The following is a 27,296-nucleotide window of genomic DNA, read 5'->3' on the forward strand; positions in this document are numbered from 1 at the left end:
TGGATTCCCCATGCTTTTCAGAGCGCCCGGGCGCGGCAGGTCGACGGTGACACGGTGTCGGCGGCGCGCCGCAAGCAAACGGCAGCTGCCTAGTGGATGGCCGTCGGCGGAGAGGCACAAGGCCTAGCTTGCATGCAGTGCGGACACTGTGGAAACGGCAGCGACGTCAAGTAACATATGCACGCTTCGAGCCGCGAAGAGGTTTCCGAACCAGCTTGTCGCACCACACGAATTGCCGGGGAAATCACAGTTTAATTGGTTTTCCTTTATCTAGATCTGTGTGAGACCTTTCGGCGACAAAAACAATCGAGGTTCGCCAACGCAGTGTGACCTGTTCGTAGGCTGGCCGGGCGAATTTTCCAGTGACACATGTTTGCGGTGATTCCGCTCTTCTGCACATTTCGTATATTTGCAACACGTTTCCTTGCAAAATAGCTTTCTCGGTGCGATGTCTTTCAGGCGCGCAGGCTGTCGGCAACGGTCGTCCGTCCCGTTGCCACGCGTCCCGATATAATTCGGTCTTTTTCTAAGCGAAATAGTTCATTATGAATTGTTTTAACCAGAAATGCGCTCGGTGACCGCTCTTATTGGCTAAAAAGGGCCTAATTTCCTCACTCCAAACTAATGCGCCGGCGAATGCAAATGATGCGGGCCGGCAACACCGCGGCGCCGGCGCTATTATAAGCACATCCTAGCTGCAATAACTGGCTAGTCGATGACTGTAGGGGGCAAAAAAAAGAAAAAGCTTTGAGGACAAAGGGAATAGAGATGCGTACTAGGTCATTCGACTCTACAAGTTTTTTAGGTCAGAATTGTGGTGCTGGGAGTGATATGTTGATTAGGAAAAAAAAAAAACTAAATAAGCTGTAGTATTAAAGGATGACCTCTCACTGTTTTGGTTACCCTGTTGTTAAAAACAATTAGGCGCCTAATGAATACCCTATTCTCATTTGGGCTATGATTATTATAAAACTATGTAAGTCATTTCACATTGATCAGGGCTTGTTTTAGATTAAGTTTAATAAAGCAAATCCCCATCTTGCACTTGGAGCATAATGCCTTCATACCTCAAATAAAGTTGATGGAGCACATCATAAAGTCGCAATTATTACAACCGGATTTCAGATCATTCAGCCTCAGGATTTCAGGCCAACAAGAAGAAATGTTGTACTACATTGTTACTAAGGAGGTCATGTTATATATGGGTAACTATAGGAGCATTATAAGATGTGTTTTTTTAAGTAGTACAGAACTGTGCGTAGCCTTTAGAAAACATGAAAATATTGCAGCGTATATATCACATGAAGAGTAATGGCATTGTATGTTTTCTAAGTGTCAGCATATGTTTGCTGTCAAATTGAGATCCATGTGATGCATGCATCTTTTAATGACTTAGTGCTTGTTCTAATGCAACGCATGGACCATTTCAGCTTGTCATGCCTTCGCATGTCTAATATGTAATAAGCAGCATCTTACGTCTTCTGCATTTCTTTCACAGCAACAAGTTTTGCATCCGTCATATGTGTCAATTGTGACTTTTAACTGGACCTGTAGCCTGAAACAGACTGCTGACTGCCATCACAAATTTGTTTGTTATATATTCAAACACTGCATTTATTTTTGTTCATAAAAACATTGAAATGCTTTAATAACTTTCATTGCCTTGAGTAAATGTTTGTCATTCGTTACATTGATTGCTTGCAGTCCAGAAATTCTTTACATTCTTATTTGGCTATACCTTACACTTATAAACACATTTAAAGTTATATATGTGCTACACTATTTTTCCTTCCATTTAGTATCTCTTTCACACAACCTCAGAGTTTAAAGACAATTATTTATCAAACAGCACTTGTGAATATATCTAAGTGGACACTTTTTTAATTGCACAATGATGGCATTATGCAATGAAGAATAAGTTAATGTGGTCCACCACTTCAGTTTGCAAAAAACTTATGAAAGAGAAAGGTAGCATGCACTATAGCCAATTTTTAAAAAAATTTTCTGGGCATATGCCACCTTTTATGCATCTAATATGTCAACAGCAAAAAAAAAAAAAACCTTTCTTATACATTACTAAGGTGCAAAGATGACTAAAACGAGTATTTGCTGAATTTCGGGCTGTCCAGACATTGTGGGATTGCTTTTCAGGATATAAAAAGGCATTTTTTTAGCATAAAGGAGGGGTTAGAAACCTTGCGGGCCCTATAGGGGTGTGAGGACTGCACTGGGTGCAGTGCTCAGGAAAGTGTGGCTGGGAATGGGGGGGGGGGGGGGGGGGGGAGAGGGTGGTAATGCAAAGAGTGCAGTTAGAGAAATATATGCAAGGCAATTCACATGCTGCAATACTGTGGGCCTTAAGTTCTTTTCCTCAAGAGAATGCTTTCTCTCTTTTGTTGCTGTAAGAGAAGGTTATTGTTAAAATGAGAGATACACGTCAGTCCATCATGAAATCAAACCTGACGACCCCCACTATCACTCCGCTGCTGAAGACCACTTTGAGACTAAATGTATTCTGTTAGCAAGGCATCACTGCTCATTGGTACCTTTTTTATTTGCAAGGAGGCTACGGTAGTCTGTGCCATTGCTTTTCTATGTTGCTTGCACCTATAGCATGCAGTACCTGGAGTAGTAAATGCTGCACAATTTCATTTGCAGACAAAGCACCTATACCTTGACAAAGTAGTGGCAAAGATGGATGATTTAAAGCTCTTTCTCAAAGATGATGTGTGGCCACAGTGTGCAAGGCTATTGAGCAGAAATTCATAAAATCAAATGAGCTCAGAATATCAGTAGACAGGCACCAGAAGTTCAAAAAGAGTATGGTAGGAGAATGTGTCTGAGGTTCAGGGTTTTCATTGCAGGAAGAAAATAAAAGGGGCGATGCTTGACTGCACTGGTAGATTTTATGCCGAGCTCTGCATTAAATCAAAAGCGATTTTAGAAGCCGCAGAACATATCTGGTCCCGAAGTGAAGAGATTTCTTTATTCTACTGAGGGACCTCTCAAGCCTTAAAGTATGTATTCCGAAGCTTACATCCTTCTACAACAAGCTGTCTGATAGAACACATTTCATCAAAATGCCTTGGCTGAGGAGACACCTCAAATTAAAGTGGCAAGCATTGGACTCGAAGAGGCCAACGGTTGGGCAGCATTGGAGTTCCCCAGATTGAGATTTTCTAGAGCCTCTCCCAGCCTGCAACTATTCCTAATATATGAGTGTCTGTTGTATCCTGTGAGAGGAGGAGGTTGTGTCCTGTGAGGAAGAGGACCTATGATGGGTCAGTGGACGCTTTCAGATCTGGCATTATCATCTCTCGTAGGTGAGCTGGCAAAAAACATTGATTTTGACAAATCGAGTAGCAGCTTTGAAGCCTTAAAGACCGGAAAATGAAAATGTTGGCATGTCGGTTTTTTTTTTTGCTTTATGCTCTTTAGATCAATACCAGCTTTCAAAACAAGATTTATAATATCTGAAATTAGTTGCTCAAAGCAAGATGACTTCAGTGTTTCCCACTTTTTGTACACAAGCGATTTCTATAATTGATCGAGGGGTATGCTTATTTCATTTGTGCGGCAGGATTAATTATGCACTTGTCCCTCTGCAAAATTTGTCTTTTACAGCGCAGTTGTTGAAGGCCTCAATTATGACTGCTTGTTTGTTTTTGTAACTTCAGTTCTCTTCTGTGTGTTCGAGTTGTCCTTTCACTATTAGCATGCTTACTTCTCAAATGACATTTCTATGCCCATATTTGCATGTGAACGCTCAGTCTAACATTCTAGCTGGTTCGTATTTACTTTATTCTTTGTCACTGTGGCCGATGTAATTGCAGTTGTCTTGTGCATGTTCAAAGCTTTCAACAGTCCTTATGGAGAGTTTGTGGAAGCATAAAAAATATGAACTACAATACAGCACATTGGCCAGTTCTCAAGGCTTTTGCTGGCACTGCGCTATGCCTGATGTAAACGAAATTGTTCACAATGGCACCGTGTTATAATCCTGGTCGCATCTGCCAGTTTGCCACTTTTTAGTTACTGTACGTGTTACCAAGTATTTCTACATGCTCAAAGTTTGCAATTCTTGTGGTTTTTATATGCCCTTTTATTTGAGTGGTCCCAATCTAGAAATTCATCTGTCAAAAACCTCTACTTAATTCTTCACAAATGCACCTTTCTTAAGAAAAGAAAAAATATGACATATGCCCCTCGTAATATAGCTATTATCAGTTGTGGGGTATGCTTGTTACGTTGAAGTCTTAAGAAATGAAGGAAAAAAAATGCCTCGGCTTGCACAATGTTGTGCGATACAAAAAACGAACTTCCCCAATCGAAGAAAGCCTTGACGACAAAGTAGTTGATGGTATTGCGCTCAGGTGTGTTCATGAAGAAGGGGGGGGGGGGGGGGGGCGGTTGCCCCGCATTATTGCACCGGATGTCGCAGACCTACGCCATTGGGGGTTAGAAATGGAGTGCTTTCATGGGATACAGAGGAACGAATACAACCGGTCATGGAGACTGCAAACATGCGCCTTATCTGCACTTGTGCCCTCGTTTTTGTGTTCTTTCGGAGTTGTAAACCATCAACAGGTAGCAAGGCTCGCATGCAACGGGTACCTTATACGCATGAATGTTGATCCCAGTTGAATTCCAGTTGGGGATCCATTGTTATCCAACTGCTATGAGCTGGAAGTTTGTTCCTTAAACCAGTTACACCAGTTAAAATTTTTGCCTGGGTTGTTTCAAACTAATGTAGAAATGTTGTCAGTGTTGTTCAAGTTACTGCCTATGAAGCAACACAATTTTACAAAACAACAGTGGTTGTGAGCCGCCTCATGCATTCATTTTTTCGTTTTGAAAATGTTTCAAGCTACAATACTTGCCATGTCACTTTGCGTAAAAGAAGCTCTAGCTTTTTACAGGAATGGTTTTAGAGTGTGATAAAGAAAGAAAGTGTAAAGAAAGATGGAATAGTGACATGTGGCCTGTTTAATGCATGATGTTTGTGTGCCGCACATGAAGTGAAAAGATATCTCTGTTGGTTAACGGCTTTGCACTCAGTGGATTAGTCATGCAGTGTTACATGACAGACCACTGAAGGCCCAATACATCGTACAAAAGACTAAAAACGAGGAAACATGACAATGAAGTTGAAGGCCCATGATCTGCCAGGAAACAATGGGGTGGCTCTGAGAAGGACTTTTATATTGGCAGTAGTAAGGATGGCAGTCCTCTGCTTTGTGGCTCTTCACTTCGCAGTGACAACACTGGTGTATACTGCACTAACACCTACTGTAGTTTTGCCCATGCTGTCAGTTATTCTGAGAGCTGCGGCGGTGAGCCTCAGCCAGTGCTCTAAGTTTCAAGTGTTCATTTGTAAAAGATGGGTTCTAGATCCTGCTAAAGAGTCTTGTATTATCCAATTGAGTTTCCAGAATTTACACTTTCTCTAGAAGCCCTCATTCCATTTAGGCATCTTTTCATTCTTTCCAATTAGAATTTTCAGTCCTAATTGAATTTCCATAATCAAATGTCTTCCAGTTTCCAGATGACCTCCCAGCTGGAATAAGTACTTAGTCCCAACTGCATAGTTTTAACTCTCTATAAAGAAGCAATTTATTTTTATTATGGGCTGCTAAGTTATGGTCATCTTACGGATTAGAATTGATATTCCTAATGAACATCCAAACTGAATGGACAATTGTTATGCATGGTGAAACTGGAATTCAAACTACATTTCAATGATGCATTGTGTGTGCGCTGGCTAAGATGTTAAAGGAAGCTGGTGCATTTTGCTCCCTAGTAAAAATACACCCAAACATATTAGATTTCAATAGGCTTTGCAGTTAAAAATTTTGCAACTAATTTCAATGTCCAATCTGGAGTCAATGATTTCAATTCGAGCATATTAGATAGTCTCGAGAGCTAAATTAAATGTTTCAGAGAGCAACTCATGCACTTAGGTCCTGGACCCATTTACAAAGGAGTAGCTGCAGAGTAGGATAAAAAAATTTACACATTATTTAAAAAAAAGTGCAAGAATTAGAGACCCTATGTCTAGAAGATCTATTAATGCGAAAGTATTACTTCGCTATGTTTATTTATTGTAAGTACCTACAGCGCCCATGAGGCATTATTGTAGGGGGGATACAACTACGTACAATAACACATGCAAAGAAGATATAAGGAAACTTGTTAGCAAGGTAACACAACACACTGATAGAACACTAAATGAATTCTCAAGTAGTATAAGTGATAACATAAAATACATTAACACAGCGCTGGCAAACGCACAGATTTCACAGATTTCTGTCCGCAGACCACGTCCACAGAATGTGTCTGCAAAATCATGTCCGCAGCAGTTGTGAGTAATTGAGAAGTGGTGGAGGTTAATGAGTGGTGTCAATCGACGGAGGGTGATGTAATGTTGCAGTAGCATCCGTTCTTTTGCATTGCTCCAATGCAGATTCTGCAGTGCTCTTTAACTTTGCAACATTTCTGATTTTACAACCCTAAAAAGTGTATTCATAGCTGTTTTCACAATTTCAGGAATACCTGTTTAAGTTCATTCAGTGAGACCATTAGATTGTGTTTTATTGATTGCAGGTTGCACCAAGTGTGAAAGTGCGGGAGAAACCAGAGGTTGGAGTTTTGAGTTAAAAACGGAGTGGCTCTAAATTGCAGCAGTGCCATCGAGCAAAGAAAGCTTTTATTGTCCCGCCAAGAAAAATAGGAAACATGCAACAAGTGGCATTCATAGTTAAAGATAATTATACTGTATTCTGCACGGAGGTGTCATGTCGTAAACCGGCAGTCAATATCTGTTATGTAAGAAACACACATTTAATTTACTGAGAATTATCATTTTATTGATATATGCTCTTGTGGTGCTTGCCCACATAAAACTGCAATACCTTATCTGTGGGGACTTGCATAATTAAAGCCAAGGACAGTACCACATCAAGGTAAAGCTCACTCATTGAAGAAATCTTTTTTTTTTTTTGCAGTGTTGTTTATATGAATTTCCTATCTCAAATGAAAAAAAATCACACAAGACTTATGCGAGTTTCTACAAGGTCAATATTTTTATTATAGATCGGTAGCCATCTCTTACGTCATTTTCTTATTTCATACTCAAAATAAAATAGTTTTTCTGTGTTTATTTCTTCATGAAATTGGACCAGGCAAACGATTTTTCAAGTAAATAATTTCAATGTGAAACAGTCTCATTGAGATCAAAGCCAGTAATAAACACACTATTATCAGCATACATGATGAGCTGAGCACTGTTGTCAATATGAATTATGTCATTTATGTAAAAATTCAGCAAAAGTGTGCCTAATACTCTTCATTGAGGTACTAAACAAAATATATAAAGGATGATTTGTTACTGTTCATCTGATTCCTTGAATGGGACTTGATTCAATTATTTCCAATACCTTTGCAAGTGCTGGTAATTAAAAAAAATATCTCTACGAACGTGTGCTCCATGCTCTAGCAGATTTCATAGAGTTCCCCGATAGAATATTGAGCTTTTATATTAGCATTGCATGACATGTTAATTGGATGTGAAGCATGTTTGATGTTCACAAATGCATGCCATTTCCATAATTTCGACTCCCTTAATTGTACGAAATGTTGGCACAGAGCTGAACTGTTCTTGGAGAGCTGATCGATGCCGCGATCCCTGACATGGGCTGCTGCGTACAAAGAAAATCCTCGGCCTCTTCGCAGCATACAGGAAACGGTGCTGTAATAGAGTAGAAAAAGTTGCATTATGAACATAGCGATTTGATGAATGCGCAACATATTACAAAACCTTCGACAAAGAAATCTGCGTTCTTGTACCTCAATCAGGGTTGAGAATGCGCACGGCAGACGTGCGCCTCAGCATAGCAGTCAGGCAGCGCTTAGTTGCCGACGGCGGATGTTTTCGTGGAGGTCTCCATAGCCGTGGCCGATCTTTTTTTTTTTTTTTTTTTTGAACACGAAGAGCGTCCATGCCACGAGCTGCTGCTGCACGAGGTCCTGGAAGCACGTGGGGAGAGACAAGTGACACAGCACTTATAAATAAGCAAAATGAGAGACAATTTTGCGCAATTTATACTTACCTTGACGGTGCTTGCGATCTCCCGCAGGTCGTCGCCATTATCAACGTCATTCCGCCCAACGTACAGCACGGATCGGCGTGCCGAAAGCGCATTGACGTAAACGCGCAGGCCCGCCATCGTCGAGCACCTCGGTGACCGAACGCGCCGGTGTCATGCAGCAGCGAGATCCACGAACCGAATGCCGGAATCGCGCGCGTTGCCAGAGCGGGGGCTCCTAGCGATTCCCTAGAGCGTCTAGGGACGAAAAAAAACAAGCAAACCCAGTTTTTGACTACGTCACGTCCGGTTAAGCATTGAGCCCGACGCAAAAAACGTCACGCCAGGCCGCGGCGTGTCCACCAATCAGCGTTTCCAGCCGATCTACCCCTAAACGCTTCTATGATGAGGGCTCATGGAGGAAGGAAAGCTGGGAGCGGCTAAAACTCGCCATGAATAATGCCAGTGTTGCCTGGATTTTTGCTGGACAGCCGCCCTGAATCCCTAGCAATCCCTAGGTCAGATTGTCCCTAGTTGGGGGCACGGCGTGCCGGCGGGCCACCGCTCATTGCCCGCCACCCACCACCCACCCTGCTTGGGGGTGCCGCCGGTGACGCGGCGGCGGTTTGGTGCCGTGGCTTTTGTTGTAGTAAACGAGACTGTGCCTGTTGCACGGACGGGTGCGATCGAACTGACTGGTGTGCGCGCCATGAACAACCCTGGCACATCTGCTGCGGCTTCGGTACAGAAAGGTTAGTGCCCGGTCTGTGAAAAGATTTGTTTAGTTGTGGACAAAGCACGCCAACGAAGGTGCCGCCATGTTCAAATTTTAGCTGCCCCTTTTGCGTGCAATGTTCGTGTTTATATGCTGTCCGCTTACCGTTCTTATTTGTCACATACTGCAGGGATTTGTGCCAAGGTATGCACTTACAGCACGCGCCAATTTAGCACGGTTGAAGGCGAGCACTGCACTGTCTTATGATGCTGCTAACTGGCGCTTGATGCATTGTCTTCTATCAACCAGATACTCACGGCACTCGTCAGTGATTAGCTGCTTAGGGCGACGAAGCTCATTTTATGCTTTTTTCGTTCTTGGCCCCGATTCTCCATACGCTGTTCGTTTTGATCACATCCGGGTGAAGTACTCGCCTATGATATCGCTCGAGCATCACTAGCTTGAAACTAGTGATACATATTGAGCACCAAAAGCTCGAAACTAGCACTGAACCTTTTACAGCCAAAAGCGGCAGCTATATAGATGATATTCTGCGTACCCTTGATGAAATTTTACCTAGTTTGCGTCGGGCACGACAAAAGGATAAGCTCTGTTGAGACAACAGAAATGATAACGTAAATACCGTTTAGACAACTCCATTGTAGCACGGAGACCACGTAGCGGTGCTTCGAAGTAATGAACCCGCTACTGAACTCCCATTATGTGTGTGTGATTTTTTTTTTTCCTGTACCTTTAGTTTCTTACACTCCTTAATAGAGCCCTGCACGGGTTGGGTTTTCCAGCCCCTTCCCTGGCCCACATTTGAAGACCATCCCGGGCCCATGGTTCCAAGCCCATCGGCAATGATTACATGGCCCGGACCCGGCCTGCGCTTCCACGACAGGACCCGTGCCAAACCTGCAAAGTAAGTCTGAGCAGACGCCTTAAAAATGTATTGCTTAACTAGCACATAACAATAAATCAAGATGAGAGACAAACCTTGCAAAATATTCTTGGTAGAGAAGGACACAGTTAAAGCACCTACAGAAGCAAAGGCTCGGTGAAGAATATTTTGAGAAGACATTTTATGTAAAGCTATCTAGCACAATGTACATTTAAAAGGTATGGATTACGGGCATTTAACTATGACTCCTTATAAGCAATTGGCTCTTGGTGCAAGTTCTTTGCTTAATCACCTACAAAAAGACTGCCCCTGGCAACTTTGCCCCAGGAACATGAGTGGGCAAGGGCAGAAAAAACCAAAATTTACATATTCATTGAAGAAATCACAGCCACATTGCCATATCTCTGTGGAGACGAAAAGCGGTAGTGTCTGTTTATTGTGCATGTATATGTTATTGGATATGTAAAGATTCCTAAAGCAATAAGCTCTTATCCTAAAGCATTTATTGTAGCGTAGAGACATTCTTTGGGGGGGGGGGGGGGGGGGGGGGGGGGGGCAAAGCAGACAGTCAGAATTTTTATGAACAGATGGCTGCCTGCCGAGCAGTCAATTGAAGGTCCTTGTCCAGGGGCTGTTATGAGGCTTCAAATGTCCAGCCGTTAGCGGTAACACAAAGGTTAGAAGCTACCCTCTTGCTCACTGATTGCCGAGAAATCCTAAGCTGATAGTGTTGAGTACTTCAGTAGGCACGTGCGTATGCAAACGGGCTGTGTCATGCATGACAGGTTACAGCACTTCATAACACCTCCATTGTAGTACAGTTCGCTATCGAGTTTTGAGCCTTTCCTTTTTAACTTTTTTCACTTGTGTCATTGAATGCAGCCCGGCATGTTCATACTAAATTACTTGGACAAAACACCGAGCGGCACTGATTAAACTCTGTTTACAAACGAGCGTTCTCTCATTCTCTGTCAACATATGTACTAGTAGTGGTTTATTCATAAACCACTGGAATGATTTTAGTGCTGGAATTCCATCTCCAAAAGAAGCCATACACAGCTTTACCCAGCCTGGCCTGGTTCCACCACTGCAAGCTGCGAGCCCAGGCCTGCATGTCAAGCCCGAGCCAGGTCCAGACCCATAAAAACGGCAATTTTCCAGCCCGGCCCAGGTTTTCGGGCTGCCCGAATTCATGCTCTGCTCCAAACACTTGAAATTATTTGCCGAGAATAAGTTCTCAGCAGGCAGTACTTTGGTAATCTTTGTTAGGAAGAAATTACATGCCATAACTTTTTTGCCTTGGAAACTTGGGTGATATCTGGCTTACACGACTACCTCAAAAATATCACCCAGACGTGTCCCTTGCCTGCAGTCGCTTGCTGTACAAACAGCATTGCAATTTATTTACTGACACTATGGCGCATGTAGTGCGAAACAAAAGGAGGTCATTATTTGCTAAAAGATGATTGTGAAAGTATGAAAAATTTCAGTCACTGCTATTTTCATGGGAAAATGTTGCATGGCCTTGTATAGCCAATTAGGGCCAATTGACGAGAAATTTTTGCTCAAGATTTCTGCCAGCAGAGTGGGCACTGCTGTCATTTCTAATAGCTATTTCGTTGTTCATTCATTTGCAGCGGCACCAACATGTTCTTTTGTCTGTGTTTTGTGCACCCATATTCTGTTCGTTGCTTTAAAACATTTCTGGGTAAGTGCAGTCGAGACCGCGAGCATAGTGTTGGGCGAATTCACCAGGCGGCATGACAAAAGGAGGCAGTGTGGTGTAGAGGAATCTACTTGTGCCAAAGACAGAGACTGCAACCATGCCAGACAGGTTGCCAAGACATCGAACGAGAAGCCAGACTAGCCTATTGCCGAGAAGCTTACCAAATGCGGAATCAAGCCAAGACTGAAGCGGCAGCTACAAATGCGGCACCGGCCGATGGCTAATGCTCTTGACTTGGTTCAAAGAGAGCTGAACCCCTAAAATTTTTAATATTTCATAACAAAGGCTTCAAGGATTTGCCTCAAGTGATTCCAGGTAGCCCTGCATGCACAAACCTTTGTCACGGATACACCTGCAAGAAACAAATAGTGGCACGTAATTGCTTCAAGCGATGGTCTCTTTGTTTTCCTTTTTAACTTGATACCATAAAAAGCACCCTGTGTGGCAGCACCTGCTGACTTGGTCATGTCATGTGGCCTTGTGATGTCACACAACCTACCGACAGTAATTGCAGTGCTGCGTCACCTTCCTGCCACTTGCTAGATACACGCCCATAATTTTTCATGGATGCCAGATTTTCTGCAGTATGGGACCCATCACAATATTTTTTGTTGCCAGAATCCAATAGTGCAGTGTTTCGTGACTTTTTTGTCACTTGTCCGGCAGCAAGACATTTATTGCCGAGATATTTCGATTTGAAGTTGAAGAGGTCTGTTTTCCTTCTGAGGGATTTAGACTTGGGAAAATGACGCAAATGATGGTGTAAACATAGACTCCATGATTCTTGATGCATAGCGAGCAGTGCAATCTAGCAGCAGCTGAAATTAAAGCTACAGTTCGTCAAAGCAGTCTATTTGTTTGCACCAGGCATAGATCCTGAGCTTGACTGCAAAGTTCTCGCAGTGAATCTTGACCTCGGCACCCACAGAGCATGCGGCGCTTTTTAGAGTTGAGGTCACTTGACTAACAGGATAGAATGTACGAGCGCCGACGTGGCGGCAAAGTTTGTAGCTAGCGAAGCTATGGATGCGGCCACTGACATTGCCGAGCTACCATCACGAGTGACGAGTAAAGACTGCTACAGACGGTCTTTTTTGAATAGCAGCAAGGGGTGAACAATGCATTGTGGCAGAAAGTTAAAAGAAAAAAGGGGTACACAGGGCCTGTTTTGCTCAATTTATTTCGTTTCCTTCACAATTGTATTTCTTAATATGAACCAACTGAGCTCCCTTTCGTTCAATGCTTCCTTGCGTGTCTACACCTTATGTGGTGTACTCTAGCGTCGCTGCCCTGCAGATGGCAAACCGATGTGCCAGTAAGGTCTGTGCATGCACGCTGGGACAGCAGAAAATAGAGAAATAGAAATATTACGAGATAGTTTGGCAAACTCCTATGCTTATCATAGATATGAGACATCGGTGACACTATTAACAGCCAGCAAAAGCATTCAGCACTCTTGGGATGCAATTGTTTAGCGGTGAGTGAAAAATATGTGTAAAAAATGCAATTGCACTACACAAGTAATGTAATGCGAGAGGTCTCAGCTGTTCGTGTGGCACAATGGCTAAGACATTCAGTTAAAACTCCAAAGGACTTAGGATTAAATCCCGTTCGAGACTAAATTTTTTTACTTAAGCACCCATGCCTTTTTAAATCTTACTTTTTCCAGCCTTTCTTTTCTTTCCCAGCTCCACTCGGGTCTGTGCAGGTTTATTCTGCCCAGTAAGTTATAACTTAATCCTGTGTGCATTTCATACCAGATTTTTCAATAGAGAAGCGCTTACTGAGGCATGAACTTCATCAGAGGAAAACTCTGCTGCTCCGCACTTGTAAACCAAAGCATGTATATCAAAAATGAAACCATGTGGTGATGCCAAATGCATAGCTGTGACTTCAAAGAACCAAAACATACCAAAACGAAACTGACTGCCTATGGCACTGCCAAGCACAAATTTATTTTTGGCTTCCAATATTTAGCCTGTCCTTTTGCCATTTTTGAAACAAAAGTTAACAATTCAAACATGCAACGGGATCCCTTGCATGTCATTGTGCATGCATTTGTGATTTCTGTATTTCTGCAATGCCTGCATTTCTGTTCTCTTTTTTCTACCTTATAAGAGCCTTGTTTTCAGTGAAAGTGGTGTTTTTGTGATTAGGAGCCAGTATACCATAGCTGCAAGCCTACTTTTTCTTTCAGTGTACCTTTAGCACTACTTGCAGGTCTACTGCAGGTCTTTCGTATTGCACTCTGAACAATTTTTTACCCATGCTTTTCATTAAGATTTTCGAAGCATGATGGGTTGTAGTGAATGGATTTGATTGCACCTGAAAACTTAAACACAAATTGAGAGCCTGTAATTTCTCTTTTTTTTTTTTTTTTTGCTCACTGCGTGTTCTTTGCGAATTATGAATTTGACCACTTGCTTCACGAGGCAAGGCTTGAGGACGTTGAAGCTACTTTGATTGCCCGTCACTAGGCACAGTTATAGCAGTCTCGTAGCTCACTGGGTGCATAGCCACCAGCAGGCTCAGCATATGTATCTAGGCATGCGGCTTCTTGTTGGTTGACCCCTTATCATTTATACTGCTCAGTTTTATTGAATAATGGAAGCGTACAAGTTGACGCAGGAAATGAAACGCCATGCAGTCCTCATCGCACTGGCCGCGCGCCACAGCGACTTGGAAATTGCCAACTTTCTGAATGTAGCGAAGTGTTTCGTTAACAAAGTGCGGACAGAACTGATGTGCTGTGACGGTGACGTGGCATCTGTGGCGAAAAGGAAAAAGCACAGTCAGCGGTCAGACGTCGTCAGAACACCTGATTTTCTTCAGAGGCTGCAAGTCATCGTGAGTGACAACCCAGAGAAGTCAATGCGGGCCATTGCAAAGGAGCTCAATGTCGCAGAATCGGCTGTCAGGCTTGCTGTGCACGAGGACGTGAGGTACCATTTCTGTGTCATGAGGAGGGCGCAATTCTTTTCTGGTAAAGCTCAGGAGAATCTTCTGCTCTGGTCCAAGCGCTTGCTAGGCAAGCTGAAGAGCCTGGAACGCTCATTTTTTTCTTTCAGATGAAAAGAATTTCGATCAAGACCAAAAAGCTAATTGCCATAATGAAAGATAGCTTTACGGAAGCGCTAATGAGGTGCCGACAGCGTTGCACACAAAATTTCTGTCTGTGATGGTGTCAGCAGCCGTCAGCAACAAGGGTGATGTCATGCTGCCACACTGTTTTGCAGAAGGACTCCGCGTTAATGCTGCCGACTACGCAGAGGTGCTTGCCACCGTTGTGAAGCCCTGGACTGATACTGTTTCGAAAGGAAAACCTTGTGTCTTTCAGCAACATTCGGCTCTCGCCCACACCGCTTGCGTCATCCACGAGTGGCTAGCCAACAACTTCCAATAACCACATCACTCCCAACTTGTGGCCTCCTAGTTGTCCAGATTTGAATCCACTCGGCGTCGTTGAGAGAGAAGCCGACAAAAGGCCACATAATACAAAAAACTGAAGGTCGCCACTGCGAACTCAATGGGCAGTACCTCTAAGAACCACCTGATCCGTGCACGCAGCCATTTCCGAAGCCGAATTGAATTGGTTACTGCTACAAGTGGCACATTCATTGAGTAATGTGAAAATAAACAGTAAGAGAAATATCTCCTAAAGTTTGGTGAATATATATATATATTTGCTGGAGATATTCTCTGCCTGAAGCCAACATTGCACCCGGTATATTGCAAGATATGTGGCTCGAAAGTTCAGGCACAAATCAAAATGCAGTACTTATTCTGTATCTAATTTTGAGCAAATTATGTGTGCAAAAAAAAAAGAAAACGAATTCATGTCAAATTTTGACCACCAAGGTCTTCTTTATACGTCTGCAGAGCTTGCAAAGCTCGTAAACACGCTGGAAATTTCGATTTTCTTAAATTATTTCATTTCAATAATTGAGATTAAGACAAGCAGCATTCATAATTTTGCTATGTTTTTGAAAAGCCCAGAGGTTCCCGAGCCTGGATATTCTGCCCATGACAGAAAAATTACTCTTCGCATAGAGAAGTTCTACGTCCAGATGAGGTTCTGTTTTTATGTGAAGACTAACAGCAGAGCTCTAAACCAGAGCAGATAATGCACCTGAAGGTGAGGAGATGGAAAAAATTATGTTCTAGGGCTCTATTTAATGACTCTGCCCGCATCTTGTGTATTTTCAAATTTAGCAGCTTAATTCATTCACGTGCTCGTAGTTCAGTGACATTTTCATATAATCCTGTAGTGTTTCTTAGGTTGGTACCATATGCTTGAACTATTTATATTCACTTAAAGGGGTCATTGATGCAGGCATTGCGAAATCAGGGGGTAGACGAGCCGTACGTGAAAGTGCTGGAAGATATATATAGTGGCTGCACAGCAACCATAGTTCTGCATAAAGAAAGTAACAAAATTCCCATAAAGAAAGGTGTTAGGCAAGGAGACACAATCTCCCCAGTACTATTCACAGCTTGTTTAGAGGAAGTATTCAGAGACTTGGAATGGGAACAGTTAGGGATAAGGGTAGATGGAGAATAACTCAGTAATCTGCGATTTGCTGATGACATTGCCTTGCTAAGCAACTCGGGGGATGAACTGCAAATAATGATTGATGACCTAGACAGAAAAAGTAGAAAGGTAGGCTTGAAAATCAATATGCAGAAGACTAGGGTAATGTTCAACAGCCTCGGGACGGAACAGCAGTTTACATTAGGTAGCGAAATATTGGAAGTAGTAGGCGAATATGTCTACTTAGGACAGGTAGTAACCGCAGATCCGGACCATGAAAAGGAAATAACAAGAATAACATTGGGATGGAGCGCATTTGGCAAGCACTCGCAGATTATGACTAGCAGCTTACCGGTATCGCTCAAGAGGAAAGTATACAACAGTTGCATCTTGCCTGTACTCACCTATGGGGCTGAAACGTGGAGGCTAACCAAGAGAGTTCTACTTAAGTTGAGGACAACCCAGAGGGCTATGGAACGAAAAATGGTAGGGGTAACATTAAGAGATAGAAAGCGTGCAGAGTGGGTCAGAGAAATAACTCAAGTTACCGACATTCTAGTGGAAATTAAGGAGAAGAAATGGACATGGGCAGGACATGTATTGCGAAGAGAGGATAACCGATGGTCGCTGAGGGTAACAAACTGGATTCCAAGGGAAGGAAAGCGTAGCAGGGGGCGGCAGAAAGTTAGGTGGGCGGATGAGATTAAGAAGTTCGCAGGGGTCAAGTGGATGCAGCTAGCACAGAACCGGGTTAAGTGGAGAAATATGGGAGAGGCCTTCGCCCTGCAGTGGGTATAATCAGGCTGATGATGATGATGAAAGGGGTCATGACAGCTAAAATTTGAGCATAAACTGATTATTGCATTTCACTCCATTCACGTTGATTATAAATCCTTGAAATTTGAGATTTCAGTACAGTGGATAGTTTAAAATAAATTTTTATTATTAATAGCGAAAGCAGCTTTATGGTTTGGCAACCTTGGGCGCTGACGTCACACGATATTGTCACGTAGTGGTGACGAGGTCGACGACACAAATGAGGGGTCGATGATTGCACTAAAGAAACTCTTTATTTGGGCTGACTTGCGCCCGCAAAAGAACTAAGCAACTCGGCGGCGGCGATAGGAACAAACGTGCTCGTCGATCGTTGAACAAAGAATGCTCGTCACACTCGTCAACGCTCAATTTAAAGGCTGCACAGAACAATCTAGATAACGTCGCAAACAGCTACCAGCACGGGCTGGAACATTGTGGAAAGACACCCGAGTGGCCGGAACCTTCGAGACAGATCTCTGTGCATCTTGCGCTACAACAAAACTGATAAAGGTGTGACTCGCGACATCGAGCATTAACAAACAAAGATTACGGAACTGATACGCGGTCCAGAATCAGAGTGATATGCCTGTATGCCGGCGGCTGTTAAAAAACAACAAATACAGTTTTGAAGGTTTCGCGGCATTACTCCCCCCTTAAAAAAAACATCGCCTCGATGTTCCAAAACAAAGAAACTTAAACACTGCAAAGTTTAAACACCACAGATTCTTTAACGCGCGTAATATGGCTTCAGTCGTACAACATGTACAATTTCTGGGCGTTCGCATCGCCGTTGTGATGCTGAGGTTCCGTCAGGAATGACTTCATAGTCTAGTGGTCCGACGCGGCGAATTATTTTGTACGGCCCAAAGTATCGACGCAACAACTTTTCGCTTAATCCGCGACGGCGAATTGGTGTCCAAACCCACACTTGGTCTCCTGGTTTGTACTCTGCGTGGCGTCGTAGTAAATTGTATCGTCGGCTGTCGGTGCGCTGTTGGTCTTTAATACGCAGCCGTGCGAGTCGTCGGGCTTCCTCTGCACGCTGCAGGTAGGCGGCGACGTCAAGGTTGTCTTCGCTGGTTACGTGCGGCAGCATTGCGTCGAGCGTCGTCGTGGGCTCCCTGCCGTACACAAGCTTAAACGGGGTCGCTCTGGTCAACTCCTGGACTGCCGTGTTATACGCGAAGATCACGTACGGCAAGATGGCGTCCCAGGTCTTGTGTTCAGCGTCGACGTGCATAGCGATCATGTCCGCGATCGTTTTGTTCAGGCGCTCCGTAAGGCCATTGGTCTGGGGATGATACGCAGTTGTTCGTCGATGGCTTGTGTGACTGTATTCCAGGATGGCTTGCGTCAACTCTGCCGTAAACGCCGTTCCCCTGTCCGTGATGAGCACTTCTGGGACGCCGTGTCGCAAGAGAATTTGTTCGACAAAAAATTTGGCGACTTCTGCCGCGGTACCATTTGGTAGTGCTCTTGCTTCGGCGTAACGGGTAAGGTAGTCAGTGGCCACGATGATCCACTTGCTACCCATAGACGAAGATGGAAAGGGGCCGAGGAGATCCATCCTAATTTGTTGAAAGGGAAGGATTGGGGGCGGAATCGGGTTTAGTAGTCCTGCTGGTCTGATCGGTGGCGTCTTGCGTCGTTGGCACTCACAATACGTCTTCACATAGTGGGCAACTTCGGCAGGCAGTCGCGGCCAGTTAATACTCCTGGATTCGACGCAACGTGCGCGCAAATCCGAGGTGGCCTGCTGTGGGCTCATCGTGCAACGCCTGCAGAATTTCTTGCCGAAGGGTTTTAGGCATTACGAGAAGCTGCGCGGTCTTGTTGGGTGCGAAGTTCTTCTTCACGAGGAGGCCATTGCTTAACGTGAAGGATGATAAATGTCGCCTGAACACACCAGGAGGGTGTGTTCGGGCTCGGAAAGTCATCACGTCGGGGCGCAGGGCGACGTAATGCACCAGCGTAGTTCATTGCTGTTGCCTCTTGTGCTGGAACAGCCGCAGCCGTCGCTTGAGGAACGCCCAGCGCCTGCTGGACTTCTTCACGGACGACGTCCGCGAGCGTCGCCACCTGGGGTTGTTGCGATGATGGCATCAATCGGCGGAGCTCCTCTCGCACGATCTCCCGGATGAGGTCCCGAACGTTCTTTCCGCATGCAGATGCGCTGGGGTGGTGGCTTGAATAGTCTGGCTGAAGTGGTCGCTCGTAGTGGCGCATCCGGGTGTACAGATTTGCAAAAAGCGATTCTTTGACGCCTCGCATTAAAAATTTGACTCTCTCACCTTCAGTCATGTTAGGGTCGGCGTAGCGAAAGAGGCGCTTCATCTCTTCAACGTACGCCAGGACAGGCTCGTTAGGAAGTTGAAGTCTTGACTGAAGGAGGGCCTGGGCTCTTTCCTTTCGGACGACGCTTGAAAAGGCAGTCAAAAACGCTTCCTTGAAAATGTCCCAATCCTTCATAGCTGCCTCATGATTCTCGAACCAAACTCGGGCATGTCCTTGAAGAACAAAGTAGACCTGCCTGAGTTTCACAGCGTCGTTCCAGCCGTTGAATTCTGTCACACGGTCGAAAAGGTCCATCCAGTCTCCAGCATCCTCATCCGGTCGTCCATGGAAGCAGGGGGCCTCACGGGGTTGGACGAAAACAACCGGTGCTGTAGGCTGGGCCATTGTCAGCGTCGATGCCTTCCGAGATCGAATGGGGTCAGGCAGCAGACCGTGTTCGGGTTGTAGGCCTTGAAGTCGGCGGCTGGCTCGGTGACCTGTAGGCTGGTCTTCCAGGGTGACAGCAACACGGCTTGGGTCTTCGCTTGAAGGATCAAAGGCAGCACCACCACCAGATGTCGCGTAGTGGTGACGAGGTCGACGACACAAATGAAGGGTCGATAATTGCACTAAAGAAACTCATTATTTGGGCTGACTTGCGCCCGCAAAAGAACTAAGCAACTCGGCGGCGGCGATAGAAGCGTGCTCGTCGATCGTCGAACAAAGAATGCTCGTCACACTCGTCAACGATCAATTTAAAGGCTGCACAGAACAATCTAGATAACGTCGCAAACAGCTACCAGCACGGGCTGGAACATTGTGGAAAGACACCCGAGTGGCCGGAACCTTCGAGACAGATCTCGGTGCATCTTGCGCTACAACAAAACTGATAAAGGTGTGACTCGCGACATCGAGCATTAACAAACAAAGATTACGGAACTGATACGCGATCCAGAATCAGAGTGATATGCCTGTATGCCGGCGGCTGTTAAAAAACAAATACAGTTTTGAAGGTTTCCCGGCAATATCATCCCCATGTTTTCTGCTATTCATGGTGACTGCGGCACTCTTGCATGCATGCCATGGATTGTGGTCACTGAGAGCCTTTTTCTTTCTTCAGCAAAAATATTTCATTCCCATATTTTTTTTACTTTGGCAAGCCTTCACTATAGTGTGCAACCTTAGCGATCCTTGGACTTGTTTTGGGATTGTCTTGTCTAGAGATTGTCGAGAAGGCTAAAATAGATGTGCTCATGCTGCATTATTTAAACATACAATCTGAAGCACATTATTCTTACGTTTTGAGAGTTAGCTTGTTTAGCAACAAACGCTCCTATATATGAAAAGGCACATGTCCAACGTTTCCTTCCTGATCTTAAATCGGTTACCAATCAGCAACACAGTTGATATGAGTCGATGTTCGGTTTACATCCGGCTTCTGTTTTGATGAGCAGTCAAGGTCGACAAGTCTCATTCTGAACGAGGCCAGTTTGGGAAAGCGACCCACGGTTTGCCTTTACAAGTGTGAACATCGGTCAATCTGAGCGGTTCCTTAATCGCACACCCTTTGCAATCCTCAATCGTGAATGGGCCTTTAAACTGCACGCTGGTCACATGTTGGTTACAGTCAGTCCGCAGTAAAAAACATCTTCGGAACACAGCGGGCCTGTTTGTAAGCAGCACAATTTCTGCTGCCAAGAAGGGTAGAAAGGCCTTTATGACTTATTGGAGATTTAATTGACCACGTGCTCTGAAGTTTCTTCAAAAAGCCAATATTTCTGCTATAAAACATTAACATTTCTGCTCCCTAGCTGTTTCAGAACGTCTGTCCTGCTTTCTGCTCCATTTAGCTGCTCTAAACACCTATTTTGGCCACGCACACATGGTACTGCTTTTCACAAACCCCTGTCCAAAAGTGCTGGAAGAAGACAATAACGATGCTATTTTGGGGCCTACTTCACGCAACTTCAGCACTCAGACTTCGACTACCTTGAAGGAAAGTCATCCTTGCCGCTTAGAGTGTTCAAACGTGGACTAGCCTCCCTTGCACTTTATAATGGCGTTCGCACCCTGACCGCCTACTTACTTGTCCCTGTGGGCCTTCTCGATGAAATCCTACAGGCCCCTCATGATGAGCCCACAGCTGGACGTCTAAACTTTATTTTACTCTCATTCGCATTCAGGTTGAATAATATGGGCCCATATTGGTCTCGTCTATCTGCTAATGTCACGCACTATGTCAGGAGTTGCTGCGACTGCTAACGCCACCGAACACTGCTAACAAGACTGCAGGATATACAACCAAACCAATCACTTGCGAGGCCATTCCAACAGATCGGCATGGACTTACTAGGTCATTTCCCGACATTGACATCTAGCAACAAGTGGATAATAGTGACAACTGACTACCTGACTCGCAACGCCGAAGCAAAGGGCCAAAGGCTTCTTCAGACTAATTATCGTTGTAGAAAGCGAGAAGCACATCATAATATCCGTCGTGTAAAAACCCCACTTCTCGTTGTCCGTGGCATTGTCCTCCTTGCATGCATTAGCAGTCAGTCAGCCTGAAAGTTAAGCCAATGTAACTAGTTTCTCGCTTTAATGTCAGCACAGTAGCCCGCCACGCTGTTGCTGCCGGCTAGGAGCGGAGAAGCAGGTCAACTCCATTCCACCTTGTGTATGGCAGGGAGCCCGAAAATTCCAAGAGCACTGTGGAATCTACACTGCAGAAGTGCGAAAGGCTGAGCGTTGCTGGTGCACACGGTGCATCACGTTTGCTCTCATTGTCATTATCACTAATTGCAGCTTTATTGTCAGCGCTACTATCGTCGCATGTGAGACAACCGTCAAGCTTGCCTTGCAGCGCCGGCTGACCACTTTACCATAGATGGTCCAGCGAGGTATACAAGTACATCGTACTCAAGTGCTCCAACACCAGATGGATGCTTTGAACGCGAAGGTTGACAGAGGAGTACGGAATTCCACAAGCCGGCCTGTTGGAGATATTCCAGCTTGCGTGGAGAGAGCAGATCCATAACCAGGTTTGAGAAGCAGAAATGAAGAGATGGCACAGCGAAGCACGGGCGAAGTCATCCCTGGCGGTGGACTCCAGCACAAAACACACGATCGCTAATGAGAACATCTATAACACACGAGACAGCGGACGGCAGCGGGTTACTCTGCGAGGCACGGAGTGGTTTTCTGCGCACAAGTGCTCCAAGTGCGACGCAGCCAATAGAACCATACAGCATGTTGTGATCGAGTGCCCGAAACTGTGGCTTTCCCCCCCTACAACTGCGATATCAGCACTGATGGAGGCTCTTTCGACAGCACTTGGTCTGCAGTCTATGTCACCACCCAAAGAGCACACCCTGTGTAGGACAGTAGAGGTGACAAAGCACCGCCTTGACTGGTGGCGTAAACGAGCAGATTGTTGAAGGACTCCACCCTTCTTTTCCTTCCCCTTTTCTTTTTTCTGGACTTTTGACCAATGCACAGCAGTTGGTAGAGTTTTTGTTCTTTTTCTACTCCTTTATATATTAGCCTAATGAAGAACTCTGTGATCCCTCGCTACAAAGGGGAGTGGCCGCATCAGCATCATGCAGACAAGGAGAATTATGATGTGTGTTTTAACTCATCCTCACGATAGACAAGGGCCTGCCGGGGTGGCGCCGTGGTTACGGCGCTCGACTACTGTTTCCAAGAATGCGGGATCGTAACCGGGCTTCGGCGGCAAAATGGAGACGAAAGCGGCTTTTCGATGGAGACGAAAGCAAGGCTGCCTGTGTTCTATGCAATGTCAGTGCACGTTAAAGAACCCCAGGTGGTCAAAATTTCCGGAGTCCTCCACTACGGCATCTATCATAGCCTGAGTCAGTTTAGGATGTTAAACCCCGCAAACCAAACCAAACCAAATCACTGTAGACGAGATTAATGTGTAGTTCACGATCCCGGGCGTGGCGCAGTTGGTTAAAGCTTAGGCTGGCGATGCGAGGAATGCAGGTTCGATTCCCGGTAAATGCAGGATTTTTATCTTTCCAGTGACATTAGTTTCGGTTTCAGGTGATGTAATTTGATTGAAAGCTATATTGTGACCGAACGAACGCCGACAGTATGAGCCATTAAAGCGCAGCTGCATCATTTTTCGAGAATTCTGCGACATTCAAGAATTTGACTCTCCATAAGCTGTCAGTAACCGATGGTCGCTGAGGGTAACATAAGGATAACCGATGGTCGCTGAGGGTAACAAACTGGATTCCAAGGGAAGGAAAGCGTAGCAGGGGCCGGCAGAAAGTTAGGTGGGCGGATGAGATTAAGAAGTTTGCAGGGGTAAAGTGGATGCAGCTAGCACAGAACCGGGTTAAGTGGAGAAATATGGGAGAGGCCTTCGCCCTGCAGTGGGTATAATCAGGCTGATGATGATGATGATGAAGCTGTCGGTAATTGTGCTGTCTTTAAAACTGATGAAGTAATCAACGATTACAATTCGAGCTTCTCCTCACAGCACTGAAGGACTGCGTAGAGGCTCAATGATGACATCACGGACGGTAATATTTTTTCTTTTCGTTACCTTCGCCCACATCATGCGGTGCCTTTTTTGATGCCATCAAACAATGTTTCTGGGCCTTCAATTTTGGTAGCCTTGTTTTTACTTCTTCCAAGCAAGCCATTCTATGCGGGAAACATACCGGTGCCGTCAATGATGTCATTATGTGCCCCCCACGCGTCGCTGTGTGGTGAGGAGAAGCTCGATAGCTGAAGCGGTTTAAATCGCTATTTGCGCCATTGTTTGAAATGCTAGCGCGAAGATATCTTGCATGCTTAACCTGGAAGCTGTAATCATTTGATTCCTTGAAACTCATCAAGATCTACAACCGGTGCAGTTTCCCTTTAAAGGCTTTCGCCTTAATACAGCACTCGATGTCATGCTGATGCCACACGTAACGGAAAAGGACAGCCTCAGTGTCACTGCCTACCTTCAACGTGCAGAAGCAGCCCGACGACTCGCCCAGCTGCGCATAAAAAGCCAGCAAGGCACCAATGCCTAACATAACCTACAATGACAATGAAAATTTCAAGCCAGGAGACAGACTCTAGGTTTGGATGCTGAATCGCCATCGTGGATTTAATGAAAACCATAAATTTTATGCTGCTGTTTCCGCAAATCAAGTTCACTCATTTAGATGAAATGGGCTATGGAATTGTCCCCAGATGCTGCTGACAGCACCCCAGGGGTGATACATGTCCAGAAATTGTATGTTGTGTGCCTATCCCTATTATAACTGATGGACACTGTTTATATTTTGCTTGATGTTTATTTTTGCCTACCTTTCTATTCAATGTAGAGCATTGGGCCGATGCTTCTTTGAGGGGGAAGTCATACCGCAAAGCTTTTTTTTTTTTTTTTTTTTCACACTTTACGCCACCTGGACGCAGCTTTTACTCTTTTTTGTTGTACAATGATGATGCACAGAGATTTACCTCGAATAATTGCCACAACACAACACTGCTTCTACATTGTTCTTGATCATTGTACTTGGCAGGTTTACCTCTGTTTCCTTGTTGCCTTTAAACTGAGCACTGGGCTTTCTGTTGTTCGATGACCAGTGCCTTTGTCGTGATTGGCCACCTTGTTGAACAAAATAAACTCTGAAAGTGAATCCAGTGTGCAGATAATGCTGTCAAACAAAGTACTGAGTTCTTTTTGGCTGATAGTAATTGATGGGATAAGAACACATGGTTGCAAAGAGCATATGTAGGCTCTTGAAGAAGTTACCTGTGCTCCTTCTGCCATTAGCTTGTTAATCGGTGTGATGAACCACTAGTTTAAGAAACACTATCACCAACCAGATTATTTATTAGAACCCAACGTTTCGCGACCAACTCGGTCCCTTCCTCAGGGGCGACTAAAGTTCGAGGCCCGCAGTAGCAGGCAGCGGCCTATGTTTAGCCGATCTGAAGAAGAATGGCTGTACACGCGCCTTCATTCCGATGTGCTTCCTGCCGTCGAGCTAGCAGGACAAGAGGGTCAGTCAGCACGGACACGACAAAGCGCCCTCGCATTGTGCTCCCATACGTGGCGGGCACCAGTGAGGCGCTTGCACGCATCCTGCGCAAACACGTCTGTATGTCGCACAAACCTACCTCAACAGTCTGCCATTTTCTGCCGCTACCAAAAGATCGTATTCCCAGAGAAAAATAACCAGGCATTATTTATAAAATCTCTAGTGCTCAGAGTGCTCTGCCTCGTATATCGGCGAAACAAAAAATCTCTGTCGGCGCATATTGCAGCACAAAAATGACGCCCGGCAATTGAACTCGAAAAGCAACCCCCCTCGCCGAGCACTGCGAATGCGCCGACCACAAAATCGCCTTTGACGAGATGAACATACTTGATGTGGAGACCAATCCTTTCAAAAGTTGTCACGTCTTTTTTCGGTTCATCCATCCGGCTGACAGCTGCAGCAGTGAACTGGAATCCGGGGACGCTACCCTGGCTCTGCTACACAATTGGACTTCGCCACGTGTGCCTGCTACTGCGGGCCTCAAACTTTAGTCGCCCCTGAGGAAGGGACCGAGTTGGACCCGAAACGTCTGGTTCTAATAAAAAATTTGGTTGGTGATGGTGTTTCTTTAACTTTTGTTTCAAGTACCCAACCAGGCGGAGTTACACCGAAGATGTTCTCGTTCGAGTCAATGAACCAATGGGAAAAGCTTTAGGCCTTGCCAGTGACAGGCATCGTGAAGAACCGGTGAGTGCGGAGGACAAGTCTATTTGCCATGTTTGAGCCTAGCCAGAGCGTCTATAAAGGCACACAAAAGACAACTTGACAAGTTATCTAGCTCATTTTGGATATGTTGACATTCATCTAGCAGTAGTTATGGCTGACTGCATGGCAGTGTAGCCTAGCCTCTGAAATCTGCTTCCAAAAATTGATGTCAACATATGCAGTTTACTTATGCAATTTGCTGGTGTTGGCAATACCTGTACTTTTTTTTTGTATTTTGTATTTTCCAGTCTACAAGAGTTCTGTTTCTTACTGTCTTTTTTTGAGACTCACTTTTGACAACTTGGAAAATCTTTCTTTTTGCAGAGTTCAAAGCCTGGAAGGACCATATGGAAATCTGTGAAGTGGCTCATTTTGTTAGTGGCAGGAATGGCTCATCTGCATACCATGCAGGTTTTTGCAAATGCACATCTGTTTGTTAGCCGACTTTGAAAAATATGAGGGCTAAGGAACCTGTTCCACATCATGTTCAAAATAGGCTGTGCTTATATGCCTAAGCTGCTTCTGACATTGCCATGGTGCTTTTGATTTTGTATACAAATGCTATCTGAATAAAAGGTGCCTACGTATTTTGTATGTTTAATGAACTCAAGCATGTGATGGCTCACATGCATGATATTGTTAATGATGGTCCCCAAGATACACAGCATTTAATTGATGCTAATTATATGAAGTTAGCTGCACGTTAACCCTGTAACCGCCAAATTAGCTCCCGAAAAACATACTAACATCGCCAGGTTTAGTTGTAATGTTTTTCATACCATTCTAATTCTAAAAAGTTTCCTTCATTAGTAAGCATGCTGTCACTTCGCCATCTTTTCTTTTTTTACCAGTTTATGCACATCGCAAACGGGGTCGAGTAACTGTCAGGTACAAATTCTAGATTGTCAGCGAAGCTGCTGTCTGAACTACTTTACGAAAGAGATCTTTTTTTTTGAGGTGCCACCGGCACTCTTTGTGTGTGGCACTATCATAAAATGACTTTTGTCATGCCAAAAATGTGTGCTAAAGACTGAAATGCGCATTTTTTTCCATGGATAACTATGGCTCTGTAGAGTTGAAAATGCAGTCAATGTATTTACCAAATCTATTCCTTTTTCATTGGCAGTGCAAGCAATGTAAGAGCAGGTTGGACAAGTGCCACTTGTCACTGGCAATACTGGCACAATTGCCAATGACAAATGAAGCTCTGAGATAAAGGACTAAGCCAGCATATGGTTTTGTGGATGCAGAAAGTTATGTGTAGTTAGTCAAGTTTGTACACAGTCGTCTGAAAGATTCTCACCATTTTTACATTGATTATTGCAGACCTGCAATGAGACACTAGAATATTCACTTTTACCTAAAAAAGTGATGCTGCTTCAATAGAGGCAATATGCGAAAATGCCCGTATGATATGCAGCAGTATTAGTAGTGCACAATAAAGGTTCCCAAGAGGCTAAAATTGTGGCCCTCCAA

At 44.6% G+C, this 27,296-nt stretch overlaps 1 long non-coding RNA gene across 6 annotated transcripts; it reads left to right on the forward strand.

Annotated features, from left to right (window-relative positions):
* Positions 1-8,522: 8,522 nt before the first annotated feature.
* LOC146202826 (uncharacterized) lies at positions 8,523-26,407 on the forward strand. Of its 6 annotated transcripts, none has more exons than XR_014703759.1 (4): positions 8,523-8,836; positions 9,603-9,724; positions 25,701-25,802; positions 26,145-26,407. It is a non-coding gene; the product is annotated as an uncharacterized LOC146202826 (long non-coding RNA). The 6 variants fall into 6 exon arrangements; XR_014703761.1 differs by having other exon boundaries at positions 9,628-9,724; XR_014703763.1 differs by lacking the exon at positions 25,701-25,802 and having other exon boundaries at positions 9,628-9,724.
* The last annotated feature ends 889 nt before the right edge of the window (positions 26,408-27,296 follow it).

Source organism: Amblyomma maculatum, chromosome 1, assembly GCF_055883805.1.
Source record: "Amblyomma maculatum isolate TAMU_Amacu chromosome 1, ASM5588380v1, whole genome shotgun sequence".
NCBI lineage: Eukaryota > Metazoa > Arthropoda > Arachnida > Ixodida > Ixodidae > Amblyomma > Amblyomma maculatum.